At 32.0% G+C, this 24,881-nt stretch overlaps 5 long non-coding RNA genes across 5 annotated transcripts in view; 1 reads left to right on the top strand and 4 right to left on the bottom strand.

The window, feature by feature from the left end:
* The window catches only part of LOC146722667 (uncharacterized), a 192,093-nt gene that overhangs the window by 155,827 nt on the left and 11,385 nt on the right, over nucleotides 1-24,881 (top strand). The window lies entirely within an intron of this gene.
* LOC146722669 (uncharacterized) lies at nucleotides 16,179-18,128 on the bottom strand. Its single transcript, XR_014925011.1, has 2 exons — nucleotides 17,540-18,128; nucleotides 16,179-17,007 (listed from the first exon to the last, which is right to left on the bottom strand). It is a non-coding gene; the product is annotated as an uncharacterized LOC146722669 (long non-coding RNA).
* Nucleotides 18,285-20,199, bottom strand: LOC146722668 (uncharacterized). Its single transcript, XR_014925009.1, has 2 exons — nucleotides 19,646-20,199; nucleotides 18,285-19,113 (listed from the first exon to the last, which is right to left on the bottom strand). It is a non-coding gene; the product is annotated as an uncharacterized LOC146722668 (long non-coding RNA).
* On the bottom strand, nucleotides 20,391-22,074 carry LOC114933105 (uncharacterized). The gene is made up of 2 exons (XR_003820015.2): nucleotides 21,752-22,074; nucleotides 20,391-21,219 (listed from the first exon to the last, which is right to left on the bottom strand). It is a non-coding gene; the product is annotated as an uncharacterized LOC114933105 (long non-coding RNA).
* LOC114933106 (uncharacterized) lies at nucleotides 22,497-24,411 on the bottom strand. Its single transcript, XR_014925010.1, has 2 exons — nucleotides 23,858-24,411; nucleotides 22,497-23,325 (listed from the first exon to the last, which is right to left on the bottom strand). It is a non-coding gene; the product is annotated as an uncharacterized LOC114933106 (long non-coding RNA).

Here is a 24,881-nt window from a genome sequence, read left to right as displayed (position 1 = left end):
AGAGTCAATCGTTGACAATAGAAACGTTTTATTATTAGCAATTAAATTTACGCGTTTCGCGCAGATTTGCACGGGTAATTACAATTTGTAATTATTTCGAAGCTCGACTGACACTAAGGTAAAAACATTCAAACTGGCTAATAGAATTTCGCTGTGAATAGCAAACTGTGCTATCTCACTGAAACTCATTGTGTCGCTTGACATTATTTTAACGTGCAATGTCTCTTTTTTTAACATAAATTGCCTTAGCGCAAAAATTATTTATAATTATTTACAATATTATCATCATTACTTTTGTGCAATGTGAGTAAATTCGGATCGGCACTGTTAACATCTCTTGATCTCGATAATAATGTATAGTCGGCCAATGAATTAATCCGATATTGCCATGCACACTGCAAAGCTATTGCGGCATTTGAAGTATGATAAATTTAATTATTACAGTATATAATTTCGTAGTCGCGTTTGTTATCGTATAAAATTGAAACGATTGTTAAGCAACATTCATCAAGTATCAGATATACGAAATTCAATTAAATACTCGTGTAACAATTATTATAACCGAATTAAAGTCTACTACGATCGGCAAATAAAATCGAAGTGAATCGAATTTTACTCTCGCTAGTGGCCAGTATTATTTTTGTATTCGATACAATTTCGCCAATGGTGAATTTATTCCCTCAAAAGGATTGATGTGTAAAATTGATATTAGTTATTGTGTAAATCACGCAATAAAGATCATTTCATCTAGCTATTTTTTTATTTCGAATTGGCTGCTATCCATTTTATGTTGAAAAGGTATTTTTATGATTGCTCATGCAATATCGGCACATAAATTCTATCGAATATTTATATTTCATATATGCAGAAATTCTATCAAATGTTTATATTCCATATACACAAAGCAAGATATGTAAAAAGTGTTTATTTTGTTTATTATTGTTTTGTTATTTGTTTTAAGCAGCATAAATGATTTTTCAGTTGCTTGTTAAACAGCATGAAAAAAAACAACTATAAATCTCTTCTTTTGAACTATATATATGCGAAATTTAATGCATATTACATGTAGAAAAACATTTCCGCGTTATAACGATAATTGTTCCATTAATGATTCTGCGCCATTCTTCTTTTTCTGTGCTGTTCTTAATTTAATTCTATACTTAATCATCAGAATTTCCGTGGTTTTTAATTAATTTTCTTGCATACACACACACACACACATATTTGCACGAACTTGTATAAAATATTAATAAAAATGTGTAATTGCATTTTTTTGTTTACTATTAACAGTATTAACAGTGGCACATCAATGTTTTTTGCATTTACTGAAAACTGAAATACGAATATGAACGCTAATAATTGAAAGTTAATTTAATGACAAAGTCGTCGTCTCTGTCGGACGCTTTCTGAATGATCCGCCGACGGAATTCGCGACTTGTCAAACATTTAGCATTCTGCCGTACAAACGAGTCGCATAATTAGATATACCGAGCAGTACGTGACCAGCATAAGAACTTATTTAATTATTCGAAATAGTGAAATATCTGCATGTGTATTTCCGGACGATGTATCGCTCGAGAGGAGATCAGTCCGGATCGTGCTATTTCACAAGATAATTAATGGCTACTTTGGACTAATAGCAGAGTAACACGATCACGTGGCAGGGTTACAACGCAGATGGCCATTACTAGATTTAGGGTTGCGGATTAAGGCGGTTGCCGATACGGCTGCGTCTATTTTCAGGAAGACACGAGACAAATCATCATTTCGCATGCGTCGTTCGATAATCCGGAACATCAAAGCTGCTTTTGTCTAGCTGGAAGAATTTCATTGTCAATTTATTTTTTTTTTAACTGCAGATGTTTTTTCTATCGACATGGAAATTTCTCAAGTTCCTGACGGTATCGAATTTATACCGTAAATAAGTAATTTGTTCGTTCTATGGCTTTCGTCAAGAATGTCGATAGCACTTGACTTTAGAAACGAAGACGACAGAGTGAAAGCAGTAACGTTCTTGATTTTCTGGAAAAAAGAATTGCTTTATAATCGACCGGCTGTTTCGTATTCACGCCCATAATTCAGAGCTTATCGCGTGAAAGTTGAAAAACAGATACCATTTTATATGTTAAGTGCCCGAGACGCGCTGCATCTCGGGATATGCATCTTCGGGATAAGCTTCTTTCCGTGTACCGCGGAACATAACTCGAGGACATTGCCGCTCAAAACGTTCTAGAAATGGTTGAACATATCGGGCGATCTTTTTTTCCTTCTCGCTCATAAGACATTTCCGAAGAAGCTGACGTCGCGCGTTCGTAATCTCGGTAATTTCTCAAAATATATTAATAGCTCTCCCTTTCTCTCGTTCTCATTCTATAACAATATCATTTAGTTGTGACACTATTTTATCTTGCGCAAAATACTGACCTACAAACAGAGAATCCCGTTTTGCCAATACAAATGAATAAGATACTTGTTATTATTATCAATTTTCTTCTGAAGGCAATTATATAATTATTTCCTTTTAAGTATTATTTCATTCTATTAAAAGGAAAATAATCGTTCTTCCGATCGCGTATATTTTTAAGATTCTGTATATTTTTCTTTTCAACTTTGCTCTATTCTAATTTGATTTTAAACATATTTAAATTTGTTCTCATTTAAAATTTTATTGGTATTTAAAGATCTAAATTCCCAGACGATGTAAAAAAAACCAGGCATATTTTGCAGCTAAAGAATCTTGCGAAATAAATTTCGAAGCGCACCACAAGCTGCTGCGCTGGGTCATTCGCGGTATAACTGCGTATCTCGAACTTTTACATTTCCGTCTAATTTATGCATGAAATTATCTTTTCGTGGCTGCCCGGTTCCCTCTGACTTGTAGCTATGCCGAGACGACCGCCGATCGTACGGATAACTCCGGTTCAACCGGGCGTGAAATTAATTTTAATTGTTCGTTAATTAGTTCTTAGAGGAACTATGCGCTACATTCGAAAGCACTACACTTACTATGCTACGATTCCGTCTCCTCGGCAAACCGAAACATTAATTCACCGTTCGCTTCCTTCCATATATATGTACATGTAACCACATTAGGTGTTTGCGAATCCACGTGACTGTCAGAAATAAGGTGACGCAGATGACGACATGTTCGGTCTATTACGTAATACAATAATACAGAGAGATCTAATTATTGCACTCTCGTGTATATCTATGTGTGACGTAAGTTGGTATGCATCAAGTTAAGTTTGATTTAACAACTTGCTGTCTGCCTCGAAATTATAGTGTTTTAACAAGTGCTCTTATTAAACTCTTGCATTAAGGTTTCTCTAGACAATTTGTCAAATTTATGATACAATTCAAAATAGAATTCTATTTATAATTTTATGTATATTCGTATGAATACATATATCCTGATATATTGATTTATAAATATTTTATATGTTCAAATATTATTTTTAGAAATAAAATTCTATTTGTGCTTATCGTAAATTATAGATCATTTAGAGAGGTTTTTACTTAAGAATTGTGAGATGAAAAAAATTGAAGAGAAAAAATATCGAAAAAAGTAAATAAAAAATAATTGTATTGACTTAGCTTAATGCGATGTTAAGTACAATCGCATTTTCTGAATTTACAAAAATAAAAATAAGAAGTATTTTAAAACGACTATGGATTCTTATTGGGATGTAATAGCTTAAAAGCACAGCTTGTCAAAAGTTAAGATGTGTGTGTCGGCGTAATCGATTATGTCATGTCATCTTCCGCGTTCTCTAACGTTTCACAAGTTTCCTGCAGAAGTTTGTTGACGTAATTCGGGTCAATCTCGACGAGGGATGCGACGCGTCAAAGAGAGGCGTGGAAGAAAATTAAATTTGCTCTGATCGAACTCGGGTGATCGTTTTTATCACGCAACCAAATTATATGCGGACTGTCTCAAACCTTTATCATATTAAATTTTACTAATAGATTATTTGACCTGTTTAAATTTGCGACCTTTTCTTAATTAAATATCTACGAATGAAATTAGTTTCTAAATTATAAACGATTAAGGTTATTATGTATTCTCACGAATTAAGCTTCAAAAATAAAAGTATAGATAACGATTAATAGGTTTAATTCTATAAAAGTTTCAAAATTTGTGAAGATTGTTCATTGAATAAGCCGCTAGCAAATACGGTATCGAAGCATTATTAGAACAAATGTTTGATGTTATTGATTAATTTTGTTGATCTCCAACTAGTTGTAATGCGTGTTTGCGATTGTGATGGAATGTAGGCGATGCAAGCAGAAGCAACGTCTTAATTAGACTATTGGTGTTCACATGTAGCCTGTGAAAATCTTTTCTTTTCTACATTGCATTGTTATCCATAAACTTGAAAATAAAAAAGTGCAATAATATTCAGACATAAAATGTGGCAAAAAATATAATATTTTAAACCGTAACATTTTTCTCTCTTATTTTCTCCTATTTTCTAGAAAAATGTGAAAACAATCGAATAAATCGAAAGACAGAAACAGATTATCGATTTTTCATTCTTTTTTCTTACGTTTACGCATGGTTTAATATAAGCTCCACGTATCAGAATGAGAATTGAGACAGACTGGATTACGTTTCTCCGGATTAATCGTTTTTCGCGATCCGACACGAATGCAAAGCAAAATAATTTGCGTTTTATTGAGACAGCAGCGTCGTAATTTTCGTATATGTATGAATTGTTGGAACGAGATCTCCGGCATCGTAACAGACGGTCGCACTGCAGCAACTATTTAGATATCGACTATATAGTGCTGTGTAAGCAACGATTTCGATTCTACCCCCTTCTCCGTTTCTATCTATATCCCCTGCATTTCTCTATTCGTCCCTGTCCTCTCTCTCTGCTGTCGGTTTTTGCACACTGTTAACATTCGATTCGCCACTACCGGGAATTAAATATTCATGAGCTGTACACGCTCCCGAGCAAGCTGCGCGGAACGTAACATCGTCCTCGAAACCCTCAAGAGATTTCGAAAGTTTTATTGCTTTGGCCCGACCCGCGAAACACTTTCGAGCGTTGCGCTTCGAACGGAATCTAGAGACGAATGCAACGGAGTCGTTATTGGACTTTGGTGCTTTCATCGAGAAACTGGAACTTTCGCGTTTTATTATGTATTCCATGGCGCATTAATACCTGCTCTTAGAAACCGCATTGCGTATTTGTCAATGAACTCTCTTGCACTTTTCATTCTTCTCGTCGTATCGAATCTCGCGTCAGCCTCAGCCAATTGATAAAAAATTCCTATGGAAATTGACAATTTATTCTCTTGTAAGGAATAATTGTATATGATCGATATATTCTAACGATGCATACGCTGTAATAAAAAAATGTGTTAACTTGACTAAATCTTTATTATTTTGTTAATTCAACATATAAAAATATTTAAATTAAATGTTACATATTAAATCCAGAGTTGGCAAAATATCAATTAAATTTTTTAAAATTGAAGAAATGATATGAACAGATTTAATTAAAATATTTTGAATTGACGATTAATTTTAGAAAGATTAATTAGAGGTCAAATTTAATGCGAATCTCTTAAGAAAATCGATATAATTTCTCTATTTCCATTAATTAACTATGTGTAACGATTAATAAAATTTAAATAAATTTAATCGAAGATGTTTGATTGATGATATTATAACATGACTGAATTTAAATTTAAATGGAAATAGAGAAATTATATCGATTTTCTTAAGTCAATCATTAATGGACGAGATTAGCATTAAATTTGCTATATTTAATCGTCAATTATATACTTTTTAATTGTTTCTGCTCAAATCAATTGTCAATTGAATTGTCTTCGATTGAATCTGTTTTTTTCAATCGTCCATTAAAGTACTTCTAATTAAAATTAACTCATATTAATCGTTTAATTGAGAAATTTTCAATTAAATTAGCTTGTATTAATCATTTAATCGATCGCTCTCCGATTAATTTCGTTTATATCAATTGTCAATTAAATAACCTTTAATTGACTTCGATCATATTAATCGTTAATTAAGCGATCTTCGATTAATCTAGCTTATATCAATCGTCATTGTAACGATCTCTAATTAATCTTTCTAAAATTAATCGTCAATTCAAAATATTTTAATTACATTTAATTACATCTGTTTGTAATTAAATGTCATAATTAATTTAAAAAGTAATTAATTAATCAGCATCTCTGATTAAATCTAACAAAGCATATATTTGACTTAAATACTACTATATATATTCGATTATCAAAATAGTGATTTGGTTGAAAAATTTAGTCAAATTAACACTTTTCTTTACTGTGTACAAAAATTTAATATAAAAATTGTAGACGTATAGTATAGAATGGAAAATGTTCAGTTTGTTATGCCGTAATGTTTGCATGTGTAAACTTTGCAGAAAAACTTCCGTCTGGAATTCTTTCTGGGAGAATTTCGAAATATATTATTACAGCTCGGAATCAGGTGCGAAGCACAAGATTTTTAAACTTGCTAGTTTTTTAAACTAGTTCGTATGGAGTTCTTTATTTCACTGCACTTTCTATAGCGCATTTATTCTTTCGCGGTTATTTTTTCCCGTTCGTCGTAATTTTATCGACGGTGTAACGAGTTGCTTCATCTCGGTTCTAGAAATACAATTTTCTATTTATGTAGCCAACCTTCTCCTCCTTTTACCAGAATTTCCGATGAATTTTTTTCATATTAGTTTGCACGTAATAATTTGCAATCAAATTAAAATCTTTTTCTACTGCGATGTATTTATTTATCTCTCACAAAGACAATATAAATATTAATATATAATCACCAATCTAAAATATATATATATATATTATATATTGCGTTATGATATATAAATATTATATTAAATATTATATATATACATACATATACATATGTATATATTGTATATAATAAATTTGATATATATTCATGGTATTTTGCGACTGTTCTAATTAAATTCTATTCAATTTTATCATCGAATTGAAAAATATTGAAATTTTTTACATTTGCAATCGCGTAGTGACTAATTTCCATACCTCTATTTGGTGCGCCTCATCGCAGCGCTTAAATCTCAATAAGTAATGTGCATTGAATGACGAATCATCCCTTTCGTGAATCAAGCTGTCAATTCTCGTTTAATATATAAACGATGAGCGCGTCGAGACGTTCAACCACCAAGAGTTATCGGACGTTTAAAACGGAAATAAAACCGAATTACCCGCTATAACACGCTCGCACCTTTCAACGATCGTAATGAATGGAAATCACCGTGACCGCGAAATTATATTGCAATCAGCATTCGATCGAGATTAATTTCATGCTGAAATTGGCACGTAGATCGGCTCTCGTCGAGAGATGCAGAGTGAATGAGAAACAGAAGGAAGATAGAGGTGGCAAAGCGCGAGCTCCGTCGAGGATAAAAAGTGCGGAAATGCGGAGACGCGTGGCCAATATCGTGATATATGTGTTTTAATTCTGCGGCCAAGCCGTCTTTTATTTATTGGCTTTGGTTGCAGGATATTGCGACAGGCTCCGTCACACTGTGCCCCACCTTTTACCATCGACACCCGCGTTCTTCCTCTCTTTTTTCCTCTCTTTTTCCCTATTCGTATCAGGTTCCGCTCTCGCAACCGCGCATTAATTTTCTCTCTCTCGTTTTTTTTTCTTTGTTCCTTTTTCTCTCTCTCGATACGCCCGCAAACATGTTCGCGAAATTTGTCGCCCGTCCAATAAATTTGCAATATGCGTAATGGGTTGAGCGAGTGAAAGTCGATGGCTCGGCTGTGGCGAACATAACTGCAATTTTCCTCTTTCTCGCTTCTCCGTTCAACGAAAATATCGAATCGTGCATAGATTTGCAAACGGGTTCTTCTCGCGCATTACGGATATAAAGATCGAGCAACACGGTTGTGACCCCGTTGATGCTTGAAATCGGCCCGCTTGCGGTCTCTAGATTTATGAAATATGCCGCGCGCGAAATCGTATATAAATCGGAAAGGAATAATCGATAAGTGCGGCATGAATTACTATTATCGTTTGAAATCAGTATCTATCATGGCGCAATTCATTTATAACGACTACGATGATATATATAAATATATAAAATTAATTAACATTTTTTATCTATGTAATTAATAGATATAATGTTTTATAGACGAGACTATGGTTGAAGTTTAATTTAAATTCTTCTCGTTTATTGAAGAAAATAACAATTCTCGAGGAATCTTAAAATAATAATTAATGAATATCTCGCAGAAAATGTGGATATATATAATAATGAAAAAAGTATAGTGAGTTTGATATAGCGCGATGCCCGAATTATTACTCATACAAAACTCATCTGAATACCAGAAACAGAAAATACAAACGAAACGACAAATGCAGAAAAGTTTGTCGTAGAAAGAAAGTATCTCTCGTTTCCGTTGTCATGCCTCTAATCACCGACCTTTTCATCTCGTCTCTCTCTCTCTTCTCCGTTCCCGAATAATTACATGTCCGCAAAAAAAAAAAAAAGAAAGAAACACGTCATGTAACGTTTACAATTTAAAGTTCCGCAACAGCTTTATACGTTAAACAAAAATTGAATTTGGGGTAGGAAGAAAAAATTATTTTGAGTAAGATCTAATTAAAGATACCGATATATTGAATCAATTTGTAACATAAAGAAGCGCAATCTACTCACTGATAACGCATCTTAAGCCTGCATCTATCAACGATGTATAACATTTCAAGCCCGGGTAGGAGGATACTTGTAAAATCGAATGAACCGTGCACGCTAATTCGCGATCTAATTAAAGTTCCCGCGGACTTGACGCCGTGGAGAGCAGTAACGGCCGGCAGTGTTTACGCGATCGTGGCTGCCATAAAAGTTTCAGCGTTATGGATTAGCATAATAATATTCGTGCGGTATTGCGAGGGAAGGCTTCGAATCGCCCAAGGGTGGTGCAGAGTAATTCGCTTAACCACTTATATTTAAGTACCCTCCGATGCATAATCCAATGAATTCTATTAGCTCGAGGTAAGTCACGGGAAAAAGAGGGTGGCGATATCGCGGGGATGGATAAGTAGTTTGTCGTTGTAGGAGAAGGCACGGTTCTTATTTCACGCATTCATAGGCGACATATTGCCGCGCGAGGCGCAGTTTCGTTTAATTACAGCGATAATACGGCGCCTGCTTCTCGCGGCAAGGCGCTGTTATTAATTACCGGAATAATTAAGTCGTCTTCGAACGATATAGTAATTTCGCTTCACGAGTTTATCGCGCGATGAAGTTCAGAAATAGCATCCCCGTAAGCGAAAAATGTAAAATAAGAATGATGGGCTCCCGTGCACAGCTGGAATGTGCGTTATTAGTATTTCGAAATATCGCACAAACGTTATTTAACGTTGAAATTCACGTCGAACAATAATTTTTATCTCATAAAATTTATTCAATCGCATTATTTAATCCTATCGAGCGTCAGAACAACATAACGAATATACGATGCGCATATATTTGCGTAAAATGTGTAGTTTTAACGAAATATTGACGTTAAAGGACGGATAGGTATATCGTCGCTGAAATATTGTCACTCACAATTAGATTGTTCGATAATAAAATTCAGATTGTTTTGGGCGCAGAAGACTACTGAAAAATATTAGCGGTGACTGTGAGTCAGGTTGATGGAAGGAAGTAAATCGGCCGAGATTAAAATATGGAATATTTGATAGAGAACGTCCATTTTCCGTTCCGTTCCGATATTGACGGTATTCTTTCGGTTTAATAGTTCCATAATACAATTCCATTATGATCTTCCACACTACCGATTGCATCAGAATTTCATTTTGTGCCCTTTTCCCTCGACGCTGCAGATTCGAGTTCATTCAGAAACTATTGTTTTCGCGATTGTTTAATGGATTCGCCCTATATATAAAAAAAAGGAAGAAAAAAATTGAAAAATACAAATTTATTTCAGCGCTTGAAACCAGCTGGTGATTCGAGAGATTTTCGGCAGAGAGTCAGAGATATTCGTCCTTTTCACGCATATTCAATATTTTATCTTATTATGTATTTCATTTCTACATGTTGCGAAAGCTATTCTGAAATTTACTTTTTTTAAAGTAATTTTAAAAATTAATTTTCAAAACTTCGCTGTATAGTAACATCGCGCGAATATCAATATTAATTTTTAAGGTACCCTCTTTATTTGTATATAATGGGAATTTTCATTTATGGAAGAGCTACTAATTTCGTCGGTTTGATCCGTGGCATACGTGTATAACGTAACCTGGCAGACTGAAACCACTTCTAAGACGGCTCGAGGTCGTAGTGCGGCCACAACCACACAACACACATACGCATACACACAGCCACACACACATATAGTGACCGCATAAATCACGCTCATGCACGAGATGAAGCTCTGTGCCACGACTGACCGCCCCGTTTTCTGATTTACGATCCCGAACTTCGTTTCTCGACCTCTTATCTCGGTAGATATTTTTGGGCGGGAAAAAGTGCGGACCTGTATAACTCTAAAGTGCGATAAGATCGGAGAAAAATCTTACGGTGATCAATGCTCTAATAGCAATTCGTCGTCTGTAAAAGATTTCGTCGTATGAGAAATCAGGTAATAACTTCCCAATTTATATTTTTATACGATTTTTCTCACTAGTTCTCGTCAGGCACGATTCACTTATTCATGAGCTGCAATAGATCATTTATTCTTATCGAAGGAACATTGATAATGAACTGATCGATCGTGGCGCTAGAATATGTTTTATCTAATATTTCTGCAAAAATCGACAAGTGACAAATTCGCATAGAACTTTGTCATTCTCATGAAATAACACAGTTAAGAAAAAACCGTGAAAGTCGACATTTTAGGCTATCCTTTATCAGCATTTCTTGCTATTAAGTAAGATTGTTAAATGAGCAAAAACATTTCTCACATGCCAGCGTCTACATTTTTGGGTATATATATATATATATATGCATTACATAAATACAAATATTTATTTATTATTTTACACAAATACTAAGTCGGTATAGTCTAGTCTAAGTTGACATTATGACAAAGTAATATGACGTTATGGCTTGCGAGAGTTATGTATGGTATGAAAGATCGCGTCTGTTTGATGTCACAAGCATTGTATCAGGCTAATGCACGCAAGGCACGATACGTGTCACGCCGATGAATAACAAGATTAATGAAAATCTTAATCATAGGAACTTTGAACTTAGGAATACAACAGCGCTCGTGCTCGCGCGAGTCTTTATTAAATATAACCACGTAACAATGTATATATTGCCATGGAACGCTGGAAATTCAACCGAGCTGGTGAATACTCATGCCGTATCACGGTACGTTTTCGGCATTAATATAAATTACAAAGCGGGTCACGCTTGCTTACTGAATATAATTGCAAAGACAATGTAATAAACAAAATATTCGTATGCATCGTTGTCAATAAGATTATTCATTTTTCCCATAAAATAATGAAAAATAATAAATAAAGAATGAGCAAAAAGAGCAGAGAAGAATAATAATAGATAATAAAGACAGCAGAAGATGTGTAAACGATTTTTGAAATATATATTTCCCGACACTTTCTCACGAATGGAAAAATCCTGGATAAACGCAACTTTAATTCCGGTCGATCAATCAATCTTCGTGCAAATACAAGCATTCCTCGATCGCATTGCGATTGCCATTTAGCATGAGGAATACCGAAGTCGCGACAATATCTGTTCTGTCGACGCCATATGGCACACTCGTCGGATAACAAGACTAATGAAAATCTTAATCACCGAGACGTGGGATAGCCGGGTATGCGAAACGGTCTCGTGTGCGCGACCTCTCTCTTTCTCTGCCTGCGCGATTCCCTTCCGGTTCCATTACTCCGGAATCGCGCGATTACGCGCCGCTTCCGCGCGGAACGTTTTCCGGGACGACACCCGCAGAGCGTACCGAGCTGGGCGACAGCGACAGGCTTCGGCTTTGGTAGAAGCTCGTACCAATTTGGTCCCGCGTCGGTCTCTTTCCAACCTACACGAGGAATAAGCGCCCGCGAGATTCCCGTCCTGCTTCCGTACGGGTAATACTCTGGACAGAGCGGAATCGCGCTTGTCAGCCCGGTTACCGCGAATAATGGATGCGACGGTAACTCACGTTAATGAAGCGTGCCATTTACATCTTCTCCTCCGTCTCTACCACTGTCACCTCGCCTTTCCTTCTCTACGTATTTCGTGCTTCACGGATAACACCTCGACTACCGCGCTCGCTCATGTCAGCCAGTTCCAAAGATGGAACGTCTTCAAGGGTGCCTCTGCCGCGTTCAATTTCATCAGTCGGCTTGTGCCACCTCCCTTTCTTCATCGACGACAGAAACGACGGTTGCCAAGAGGCGAATGGCGGATTCGATTGGCGAGAAAGCCTATTCAGGACAATCGGCTCCGCAGTTACACCCATTCGTGATGCTCGAAGCGGGGAAGTCCGAGGATGCTGACAGGGTTTGATGAGAGAGGGTAGCGCCGCACTCCAAGGAATCACCGATGATCCTTGAATGCCGGCCCGCAAATTCGAACTGGTACGAGGATGTCCGCCGATTGATTGATAACACGCTGCTGGATATCGCAGCGATGTTCGCGTCGAGAAATGAGAAGAGGATGTCTGTCGATCGGCCGCGTTGGAAGATGGAATAACATCGTATCTCGGAACATCTAACGCTCTCTTTTACATATTTCTAAGAAAATTGATTGCAAGAATTTATCATCAATTTTATTACGTACCGTCTATCTATCTATATAACACTCGTACGATTAAAACTGAAATGCAAATGGAGCGAAAAAGTTCCTTATTAATAAAGTAAAACTCTTCTCTCGACCGTACTGGCGAGACGTCTCTCATAACTCGTCTAAGAGTCTTAACGTGTTGGCAAACCGACACTATGTTCGTTCTTGACATCTTAAAATTATAATTTTATTTTTATTTTCACAAATCACTTGATAAGGACTCAAGGAAGGGTCGAAACGTTGTGATTTAATAAATAATATTTTCCAGTACGGTCGAGAGAAGAGTTTTACTTTTTTAAATTCTGTCTGGCGATTCTCAAATATCTACGTTTATATTTCCTTATTAATATTGCATCGATCTTTTGATCATCGAATCTAAGAGCTGTTCTGCTTTAAAAGATTAAATCATTCCAAGATCGTATTGGGTAGAAACCTCGACTCTGTGTTAACACGTAAAACACTACCTGGAATTGTACGACGGTCTTGGGGAAACTCGGCAGCAAGGAATGGGAGGACGTACACCACCGGGACGATCTCTTTAGCTCTCGAAAAAGCCTGAAAAGAATAGGAAGGAAGGCCAGCACACACAAGGCAGCCCTTCCTCGTTCCTTCACCTCGTCTACGCCGATGGAGCGAGAAAACTTGCAGACTCGTTGGATACTAATGGCGTCTCGGGCGTCGAAGTTTGATTCGAAGGAGGCAGGTCCCTGGGGCGCAGGACACGACGCGACTGCGAAAATCCTTTTCGGGTCTTCAAGAGCCGCGAAGTTCGACGCGGACCTGAACGCGAACGGTTTGTGCCTCGCGTAGAGATCGAGAAGCCGCTGCAACTTTTCGCGATTTATTTCGTTGCGATTGATGCCCCCGCTTAGAAAAGGAAAAACCGCGCGGAATTATTGACGGTAGTCTCACGTCGCGATTCTCGATCAAGAGGAAAGACCCTTTTCGACCGACTCGTTGCACGCCGTTATTCCGGAATTTCGAGAACTCGCCGGCGAAGTTAAAGGAAAACGATTCTATCTCTCGAACTGGAGTCGACTTGAAATGATACATCTTTTTCTCTTCTTCAATAACACGTAAATTAATGTATATCTCTAATATATATTTTTAACGACATACATATATTATTCTTATCGTATATTTATAGCCTCTTTACAATATAAATTTGCTTCAAGTTACGGTGAATATATTTCGACCAAAGTATGTAGATAATTCAATGAGTCTCGGAGGTCGAAAATTATTATTGAAATTCTACCTCGCCGCGTTTAATTTCAGCAATAAATAGACAAATTTAACAGGTGTGCCATTTCGGATATATAATTTACTCTATCCTGAATATATGTATAAGAACAGTTTTGTAAAATTATTCGTCTCATTTACTCGATACGTAACGAATGAAGGGAACATAGAAGGAATCTCTGTGGATCCCGATGAAAACGACTTGGTAGATAGCATGGCAAATGCGAGACCCTATACCTTCGATTTCCAACTATTCGTAGAAACCCGCCGTCAGCGTGTCGGCGCCGCTCTCTGGGAATACTAATCAAGTTTTCCGACCGTTCGTAATAGGAGTGAAATTAATTCCCTAACTCCGATTAATATCGGGGGAAATACTGTACGCCTAACAATTTCAGGATCTCCTGATACGACGGGCTGTTGTTTGAACGACAATTGATATTGTACGTACCTATGTATGTCGATTATTCCGCACCTTTTGTCGCATTTTCCCTCGCGAGCTTATTAAACATTCCGTAGCAAATATCCGAAGAAAATGAATATATAATATCTATTCTATTTATTAAATTAATTCTTCTTTTTGTGATTGTCGGACAAAATTAGAGAGACTTTTTCTGCCGCATTTTATTTTATATTTTACGGCGACTGGTTTTAATCCATTCGAAAATCGAGTCACATTCGAGATTAATATGCGCAGTAGTTTCTCTACGAGATAGATTATTTGAAACATCGCGAGCTAATAATTAGAACGTTGAGAATCCACCGTTGGAAATAGCGAGCAATTACACATTAATGTAAATGGTGGAATATACACACATGTACACATGTATATCTTTTAATTAATGCAACGACCGCATAACAGTGAAATGGATAAGGGAATAAAGGAATATTTTCTATATGTATTTTTTTTTAATCGATGTAATATGTTTGTTAAGATTGACGTTGATAATCGTGTGATTTAATGAGATTATAAAAAATGACCAGCGGAATTGAAATTTATACAAACGACATTGCGACGTTTACATAATTGGTTGCCCGTTGATATCGTTGAAAAATTTATGAACACGCTAACTTTTTTCCCGCAAATCGTGCTTACAGTTATATCCTTTATTTCCATGCTTCATTTTCCATTTGACATGCAATAATTTAGGTTGTCGAGCTTTTGCAAGCATATCGTAATTACGATACGTGCCGCAGTTTATATTAATGCTATTATCGTTAGCAGTGCGTAGGAGCAATTTCCGATAATTAAGTCGCCGATTCTCTATTTGCTTGCTGCATTATCAACGGTCCATTCAGTTTCTAATAAATCATTCCACATCTTTAATCGAATGTAATGAATTCAGCGTCTATATTTAAATTGAAATTAAACTATACCATAGTTTAATTTCCCAAAACTCTCAAGTTACAAATATATGATAAATATAGAATATTATGTTACAAACATGGATGATTGACGTATGAAATTTTATTTCCTACAAACAACGCGAAATAATGTTAACTTACTCAAGAGATCGATAGGATTATATACGTTATAGTATACAGGGTGTCCGGTAACTAACGGACCAACGATTACAAATGGATTCTTTGGTCAATTTGGGAACGATTTTTCCTCAGCGAAAATGTCAAATAAGGTTTTGCTTATACAATAATTTCCTCCACAAATTTTGCACTTCATATAACTGTCTTCATAAGTGTCTTGAAATGTATCAAATAGTGATTCCCAACGTTCTGTTGAGTTTTCTGAAGTAATGTTGCGATGCGCTTCGTTGTGCTCCCTCCTTAAATGTCTCTTTGCACTGCTTTTTGTAAAACTAAAGATAGCAACGTCTTTAGTACATATAATGCATTTTGCACGTTCAGCATCTTGTCGTATGAAATATTTCCATGCCTAGTCCCAGGCTCTCGGTGAGTGTGACATGATGTTCGTCACGTATTACAGATAGTGTACGACTAAATACAAAAGAAGATTATCTCAAGTAAAAGTACGAAGATAAAAGAAAGAGAAGGTCGCGGAACTATATACATATTATTTTTGCTTAAAAATAAATAATGATATAAAATCTAAATTTCCTCAAAAACTTTGAATTTTAACTATTTGATTACCTACATATTAATCTATATACGTTGGAATATAAATTGAAGAGACGTACATTATTATACTAAATCAAATCATTTTATTTGTGAGACTTTTTCATTTTTAATTACCTATATTACAATCAATTGATAATAATATAATTATTAATAATAATTGGCTAAATAAAGCTGACTCTAATACTTAGATACTGACTCTAATAGAAAGTAGCAAGTGCCATGCGTAGAAGTACATATGATTCTTTATTTAAATAAAAATATCGATACACATTCTAAATCTGCTTAGCATGTTTTAACATTAATGATTCGGTTATTTATTTATAATTGATTAAAGAAAGATTATATAAAGAGTTACACACACACACAATTGCAAATATTAAACAATAAGCGCAAACATATTATTAATAGCAATTTCTCAGAGCATATTTGATTAACATAAATTTTGGTAAACTAATTAATTTAAATCATCAAGTTGATAAAAAGGAAAATGCGAAATAAATTAGTTGAATGTGAAAATAAATAAGATATACGTTATAATAGTTATCTGATAAAATTATTTGATGTATACAATTTATAAAACTTTTATTTTCGGTATTACAACAAACAAATGATAATTATTAATGACAATTAATAATTATATAAATAATTAATAATTTAATATGATTATAATAATAAAAATTTTCAGTAAATCTACCCTAAGTTACATATCAAAATGACAAATACAGATCGTCATCAGGGATATACGTTTGCTTCTTTTTCATCTTTGAAATTATTTAAATTATCAAGCTCAAAATGTTTCTTACTGCAGCTTTTTACTGCAACTGATTATTGTGGTATAACAGTTTCAGCATCTTTTTTAAAACTTAAAGTGCTTGAATTGCTGAATGATCTGTACAGAATAAAAAGTAACAATTACTGGATTAATCAATATTTTAAAATCATATTCAAATCTTATATTAATAATGAAACATATTTATTATTCAAGTCCCTTCAAAAACTTAAATATTCGATATTATGAAAAATTTGACACTCAAATATTATCCAAAAACAAAAATAATTGTTGAATTATTTAGTCTTTGTATTTATACATAACTTAGAAAAATTGCGAATTATTACAAATTGTGTGTATCACGAATTATAATAAATTACCAACTATAAGATTAATAAATAGTAGGCAAATTTAAATTTAGAATTAGCTAACAATAAGTAATCATTTTAATATAGTATTAACTAAGAAAACTGAGATTCTAATGCTTATAATACTTGTACAGTTCAAATTTTACACATCCGACTTGAATATTTATATTTATGATATACATATGCTAAATATTTGAATAGTTAAATATTATACACAATTTTATTCATTGTACGTAAACGCATATGTGAGTAATATGAAGAAAAACATAAACTGTAATACTTACTGCTTTTTCTATTATTTCGTTAAAGTTAGATTTGAAGATTCATCATATTCCCCTGACATTGGCTAAAATGCTGTTTGAAAACAGGAAGACGCGTGTCTTGAAAAATCCTTTTACATTTTGTGCATTGTCGTGTCTGCCAAAATGTGATATATTGATTAAGATGTGTAACCATAAAGTCGTGATCTTCCTTTGTTATATCGTGCACTCTATCTAAATGTTGTGTGAGTTTTTCCTGTTTGGTCATACAATAATCTCTTCCACAAATTCTGCACTTCATATAACTGTTTTCATTGTCTTTAATTGTATTAAATAGTGATTCCCAACATTCTGTTGTGTTTTCTGAAGTAATGTTGCAATACGCTTCGTTGTGGTTTTTACTTAAATGTCTCTTTGCATTGTGTTTGGAAAGAATAAAAGAAACAATTATTGAAGTACATATATTGCATTTTGCATTTCTATCATTTATTTGTGTAAAATATCTCAATGCCCAGTCCCAGGGTCTCGGTAAGTGTAACATGATGTTCGTATTACAGATAGTGTACGACTAAATACAAAAGAAGATTATCTCAAGTAAAAGTACGAAGATAAAAGAAAGAGAAGGTCGCGGAAATATATACATATTATTTTTGCTTAAAAATAAATATTGATATAAAATCTAAATTTCCTCAAAAACTTTGAATTTTAACTATTTGATTACCTACATATTAATCTATATACGTTGGAATATAAATTGAAGAGACGTACATTATTATACTAAATCAAATCATTTTATTTGTGAGACTTTTTCATTTTTAATTACCTATATTACAATCAATTGATAATAATATAATTATTAATAATAATTGGCTAAATAAAGCTGACTCTAATACTTAGATACTGACTCTAATAGAAAGTAGCAAGTGCCATGCGTAGAAGTACATATGATTCTTTATTTAAATAAAAATATCGATACACATTCTAAATCTGCTTAGCATGTTTTAACATTAATGATTCGGTTATTTATTTATAATTGATTAAAGAAAGATTATATAAAGAGTTACACACACACACAATTGCAAATATTAAACAATAAGCGCAAACATATTATTAATAGCAATTTCTCAGAGCATATTTGATTAACATAAATTTTGGTAAACTAATTAATTTAAATCATCAAGTTGATAAAAAGGAAAATGCGAAATAAATTAGTTGAATGTGAAAATAAATAAGATATACGTTATAATAGTTATCTGATAAAATTATTTGATGTATACAATTTATAAAACTTTTATTTTTGGTATTACAACAAACAAATGATAATTATTAATGACAATTAATAATTATATAAATAATTAATAATTTAATATGATTATAATAATAAAAATTTTCAGTAAATCTACCCTAAGTTACATATCAAAATGACAAATACAGATCGTCATCAGGGATATACGTTTGCTTCTTTTTCATCTTTGAAATTATTTAAATTATCAAGCTCAAAATGTTTCTTACTGCAGCTTTTTACTGCAACTGATTATTGTGGTATAACAGTTTCAGCATCTTTTTTAAAACTTAAAGTGCTTGAATTGCTGAATGATCTGTACAGAATAAAAAGTAACAATTACTGGATTAATCAATATTTTAAAATCATATTCAAATCTTATATTAATAATGAAACATATTTATTATTCAAGTCCCTTCAAAAACTTAAATATTCGATATTATGAAAAATTTGACACTCAAATATTATCCAAAAACAAAAATAATTGTTGAATTATTTAGACTTTGTATTTATACATAACTTAGAAAAATTGCGAATTATTACAAATTGTGTGTATCACGAATTATAATAAATTACCAACTATAAGATTAATAAATAGTAGGCAAATTTAAATTTAGAATTAGCTAACAATAAGTAATCATTTTAATATAGTATTAACTAAGAAAACTGAGATTCTAATGCTTATAATACTTGTACAGTTCAAATTTTACACATCCGACTTGAATATTTATATTTATGATATACATATGCTAAATATTTGAATAGTTAAATATTATACACAATTTTATTCATTGTACGTAAACGCATATGTGAGTAATATGAAGAAAAACATAAACTGTAATACTTACTGCTTTTTCTATTATTTCGTTAAAGTTAGATTTGAAGATTCATCATATTCCCCTGACATTGGCTAAAATGCTGTTTGAAAACAGGAAGACGCGTGTCTTCAAAAATCCTTTTACATTTTGTGCATTGTGGTGTCTGCCAAAATGTGATATATTGATTAAGATGTGTAACCATAAAGTCGTGATCTTCCTTTGTTATATCGTGCACTCCTTTTAAATGTTTTGTGATGTTTTCCTGTTTGCTTATACAATAATCTGCTCCACAAATTTTACACTTCATATAACTGTCTTCATTGTCTTTAATTGTATTAAATAGTGATTCCCAACATTCTGTTGAGTTTTCTGAAGTAATGTTGCGATACGCTTCGTTGTGGTCTCTACTTAAATGTTTCTTTGCATTGTGTTTGTTAAAAGTAAAAGGAACAATTATTGAAGTACATATATTGCATTTTGCATTTCTATCATCTATTTGTGTAAAATATCTCAATGCCCAGTCCCAGGGTCTCGGTAAGTGTGACATGATGTTCGTATTACAGATAGTGTACGACTAAATACAAAAGAAGATTATCTCAAGTAAAAGTACGAAGATAAAAGAAAGAGAAGGTCGCGGAAATATATACATATTATTTTTGCTTAAAAATAAATATTGATATAAAATCTAAATTTCCTCAAAAACATTGAATTTTAACTATTTGATTACCTACATATTAATCTATATACGTTGGAATATAAATTGAAGAGACGTACATTATTATACTAAATCAAATCATTTTATTTGTGAGACTTTTTCATTTTTAATTACCTATATTACAATCAATTGATAATAATTTAATTATTAATAATAATTGGCTAAATAAAGCTGACTCTAATACTTAGATACTGACTCTAATAGAAAGTAGCAAGTGCCATGCGTAGAAGTACATATGATTCTTTATTTAAATAAAAATATCGATACACATTCTAAATCTGCTTAGCATGTTTTAACATTAATGATTCGGTTATTTATTTATAATTGATTAAAGAAAGATTATATAAAGAGTTACACACACACACAATTGCAAATATTAAACAATAAGCGCAAACATATTATTAATAGCAATTTCTCAGAGCATATTTGATTAACATAAATTTTGGTAAACTAATTAATTTAAATCATCAAGTTGATAAAAAGGAAAATGCGAAATAAATTAGTTGAATGTGAAAATAAATAAGATATACGTTATAATAGTTATCTGATAAAATTATTTGATGTATACAATTTATAAAACTTTTATTTTCGGTATTACAACAAACAAATGATAATTATTAATGACAATTAATAATTATATAAATAATTAATAATTTAATATGATTATAATAATAAAAATTTTCAGTAAATCTACCCTAAGTTACATATCAAAATGACAAATACAGATCGTCATCAGGGATATACGTTTGCTTCTTTTTCATCTTTGAAATTATTTAAATTATCAAGCTCAAAATGTTTCTTACTGCAGCTTTTTACTGCAACTGATTATTGTGGTATAACAGTTTCAGCATCTTTTTTAAAACTTAAAGTGCTTGAATTGCTGAATGATCTGTACAGAATAAAAAGTAACAATTACTGGATTAATCAATATTTTAAAATCATATTCAAATCTTATATTAATAATGAAACATATTTATTATTCAAGTTCCTTCAAAAACTTAAATATTCGATATTATGAAAAATTTGACACTCAAATATTATCCAAAAACAAAAATAATTGTTGAATTATTTAGTCTTTGTATTTATACATAACTTAGAAAAATTGCGAATTATTACAAATTGTGTGTATCACGAATTATAATAAATTACCAACTATAAGATTAATAAATAGTAGGCAAATTTAAATTTAGAATTAGCTAACAATAAGTAATCATTTTAATATAGTATTAACTAAGAAAACTGAGATTCTAATGCTTATAATACTTGTACAGTTCAAATTTTACACATCCGACTTGAATATTTATATTTATGATATACATATGCTAAATATTTGAATAGTTAAATATTATACACAATTTTATTCATTGTACGTAAACGCATATGTGAGTAATATGAAGAAAAACATAAACTGTAATACTTACTGCTTTTTCTATTATTTCGTTAAAGTTAGATTTGAAGATTCATCATATTCCCCTGACATTGGCTAAAATGCTGTTTGAAAACAGGAAGACACGTGTCTTCAAAAATCCTTTTACATTTTGTGCATTGTTGTGTCTGCCAAAATGTGATATATTAATTAAGATGTGTAACCATAAAGTCGTGATCTTCCTTTGTTATATCGTGCATTTTATGTAAATGTTATGTGAGTTTTTCCTGTTTGGTCATACAAAAATCTCTTTCACAAATTCTGGACTTCATATAACTGTCTTCATTGTCTTTAAATATATTAAATAGTGATTCCCAACATTCTGTTGAGTTTTCTGAAGTAATGTTGCGATACGCTTCGTTGTGGTTCTTACTTAAATGTCTCTTTGCATTGTGTTTGGTAAAGATAAAAGAAACAATTATTGAAGTACATATATTGCATTTTGCATTTCTATCATTTATTTGTGTAAAATATCTCAATGCCCAGTCCCAGGGTCTCGGTAAGTGTGACATGATGTTCGTATTACAGATAGTGTACGACTAAATACAAAAGAAGATTATCTCAAGTAAAAGTACGAAGATAAAAGAAAGAGAAGGTCGCGGAAATATATACATATTATTTTTGCTTAAAAATAAATATTGATATAAAATCTAAATTTCCTCAAAAACTTTGAATTTTAACTATTTGATTACCTACATATTAATCTATATACGTTGGAATATAAATTGAAGAGACGTACATTATTATACTAAATCAAATCATTTTATTTGTGAGACTTTTTCATTTTTAATTACCTATATTACAATCAATTGATAATAATATAATTATTAATAATAATTGGCTAAATAAAGCTGACTCTAATACTTAGATACTGACTCTAATAGAAAGTAGCAAGTGCCATGCGTAGAAGTACATATGATTCTTTATTTAAATAAAAATATCGATACACATTCTAAATCTGCTTAGCATGTTTTAACATTAATGATTCGGTTATTTATTTATAATTGATTAAAGAAAGATTATATAAAGAGTTACACACACACACAATTGCAAATATTAAACAATAAGCGCAAACATATTATTAATAGCAATTTCTCAGAGCATATTTGATTAACATAAATTTTGGTAAACTAATTAATTTAAATCATCAAGTTGATAAAAAGGAAAATGCGAAATAAATTAGTTGAATGTGAAAATAAATAAGATATACGTTATAATAGTTATCTGATAAAATTATTTGATGTATACAATTTATAAAACTTTTATTTTTGGTATTACAACAAACAAATGATAATTATTAATGACAATTAATAATTATATAAATAATTAATAATTTAATATGATTATAATAATAAAAATTTTCAGTAAATCTACCCTAAGTTACATATCAAAATGACAAATACAGATCGTCATCAGGGATATACGTTTGCTTCTTTTTCATCTTTGAAATTATTTAAATTATCAAGCTCAAAATGTTTCTTACTGCAGCTTTTTACTGCAACTGATTATTGTGGTATAACAGTTTCAGCATCTTTTTTAAAACTTAAAGTGCTTGAATTGCTGAATGATCTGTACAGAATAAGAAGTAACAATTACTGGATTAATCAATATTTTAAAATCATATTCAAATCTTATATTAATAATGAAACATATTTATTATTCAAGTCCCTTCAAAAACTTAAATATTCGATATTATGAAAAATTTGACACTCAAATATTATCCAAAAACAAAAATAATTGTTGAATTATTTAGACTTTGTATTTATACATAACTTAGAAAAATTGCGAATTATTACAAATTGTGTGTATCACGAATTATAATAAATTACCAACTATAAGATTAATAAATAGTAGGCAAATTTAAATTTAGAATTAGCTAACAATAAGTAATCATTTTAATATAGTATTAACTAAGAAAACTGAGATTCTAATGCTTATAATACTTGTACAGTTCAAATTTTACACATCCGACTTGAATATTTATATTTATGATATACATATGCTAAATATTTGAATAGTTAAATATTATACACAATGTTATTCATTGTACGTAAACGCATATGTGAGTAATATGAAGAAAAACATAAACTGTAATACTTACTGCTTTTTCTATTATTTCGTTAAAGTTAGATTTGAAGATTCATCATATTCCCCTGACATTGGCTAAAATGCTGTTTGAAAACAGGAAGACGCGTGTCTTCAAAAATCCTTTTACATTTTGTGCATTGTGGTGTCTGCCAAAATGTGATATATTGATTAAGATGTGTAACCATAAAGTCGTGATCTTCCTTTGTTATATCGTGCACTCCTTTTAAATGTTTTGTGATGTTTTCCTGTTTGCTTATACAATAATCTGCTCCACAAATTTTACACTTCATATAACTGTCTTCATTGTCTTTAATTGTATTAAATAGTGATTCCCAACATTCTGTTGAGTTTTCTGAAGTAATGTTGCGATACGCTTCGTTGTGGTCTCTACTTAAATGTTTCTTTGCATTGTGTTTGTTAAAAGTAAAAGGAACAATTATTGAAGTACATATATTGCATTTTGCATTTCTATCATTTATTTGTGTAAAATATCTCAATGCCCAGTCCCAGGGTCTCGGTAAGTGTGACATGATGTTCGTATTACAGATAGTGTACGACTAAATACAAAAGAAGATTATCTCAAGTAAAAGTACGAAGATAAAAGAAAGAGAAGGTCGCGGAAATATATACATATTATTTTTGCTTAAAAATAAATATTGATATAAAATCTAAATTTCCTCAAAAACTTTGAATTTTAACTATTTGATTACCTACATATTAATCTATATACGTTGGAATATAAATTGAAGAGACGTACATTATTACACTAAATAAAATCATTTTATTTGTGAGACTTTTTCATTTTTAATTACCTATATTACAATCAATTGATAATAATATAATTATTAATAATAATTGGCTAAATAAAGCTGACTCTAATACTTAGATACTGACTCTAATAGAAAGTAGCAAGTGCCATGCGTAGAAGTACATATGATTCTTTATTTAAATAAAAATATCGATACACATTCTAAATCTGCTTAGCATGTTTTAACATTAATGATTCGGTTATTTATTTATAATTGATTAAAGAAAGA

Source organism: Nylanderia fulva, unplaced genomic scaffold, assembly GCF_048542155.1.
Source record: "Nylanderia fulva isolate GAGA-0341 unplaced genomic scaffold, ASM4854215v1 Scaffold29, whole genome shotgun sequence".
NCBI lineage: Eukaryota > Metazoa > Arthropoda > Insecta > Hymenoptera > Formicidae > Nylanderia > Nylanderia fulva.
The sequence above is the reverse complement of the archived record's forward strand: the minus strand, read 5'-3'. Positions and strand labels throughout refer to the sequence as shown.